The 948-nt window shown below is 34.2% G+C and overlaps 1 non-coding gene across 1 annotated transcript; it reads right to left on the bottom strand.

The window, feature by feature from the left end:
- Positions 1-372: 372 nt before the first annotated feature.
- On the bottom strand, positions 373-445 carry TRNAE-UUC (transfer RNA glutamic acid (anticodon UUC)). The gene has a single exon. It is a non-coding gene; the product is annotated as a tRNA-Glu (tRNA).
- Between the last annotated feature and the right edge of the window lie 503 nt (positions 446-948).

The raw sequence follows: 948 nt of genomic DNA, 5'->3' as shown, positions 1-948 counted from the left end.
GCAAAAATCTTGTAACTTGTCCATAGATTCCTAAATTGATCCCAAGTGGCTCCAAAGGGAGAGATTTAAGGTAAATTATTTCTTCATATTCCTGCATCTTGCAGAGGACTAATAATATTTGAGGCCTTCCAGAAATTTATTTATAAAATCAATAACAGCTAAAGCTATATTGGTTTGCCCTTTACCTCCAGGAAAACAAATGATGTATGGCAAATGACTCTCTTTTTGTAAGTGTTTTGCCAATATGATAATATTACTTTATGTTTGAATGGAGTTTTATTAAGCACCAAGTACTTTTGTATCTCTTACCATTCATATTCTTATTCAAGGCTATATATTCTTTGGCCATGCCGCAGAGCTTGTGGATCTTAGTTCCCCAACCAGGAATTGAACCTGGGCCCTCGGCAGTGAAAGCGCCAAGTCCTAACCACTGGACCACCAGGGAATTCCCTTATCCAAGACTATAAATCAGATATTCCCTACATTTTTCCTTAGAGAATCTTAAACTCAGAAGAATTAAAAAATTTGCCAAAGGCTCTAGAGTAAAAGGTGGAACCTGATCTTATACTTAAACTTCAGAACTTTCTATCCAGGAACTACTTTGTTCCATTATTGTTGACTTGTTTGTTCCATAGAAAGATGTTGTCAAACATGGGATCTCATGATGGCCCAACTATGTTAAAAATCTTAAAATTAACAGTATTAAAAAAATTATCACACTTATGTGTGGCCATGTGTTTTTGTTGTGTTTAACACAAGTTTATCAGAGATAGGGCTCTATAAAACCAACTGGAAGGTATAATTACCTTCAGGGATATTTTATTATTAAAAGGTATAATGAAAGGTACTATGAGAGTAGATTAAAATATTAAGGAACCTGCCACAAGTGACTTTGTAATTTGAAAGATCATTTATCATTTTCAATCATGACTTTTAGTTCGTTTCTCT

This window comes from Eschrichtius robustus, chromosome 2, assembly GCF_028021215.1.
Source record: "Eschrichtius robustus isolate mEscRob2 chromosome 2, mEscRob2.pri, whole genome shotgun sequence".
In the NCBI taxonomy this organism is placed as follows: Eukaryota; Metazoa; Chordata; class Mammalia; order Artiodactyla; family Eschrichtiidae; genus Eschrichtius; species Eschrichtius robustus.
The sequence above is the reverse complement of the archived record's forward strand: the minus strand, read 5'-3'. Positions and strand labels throughout refer to the sequence as shown.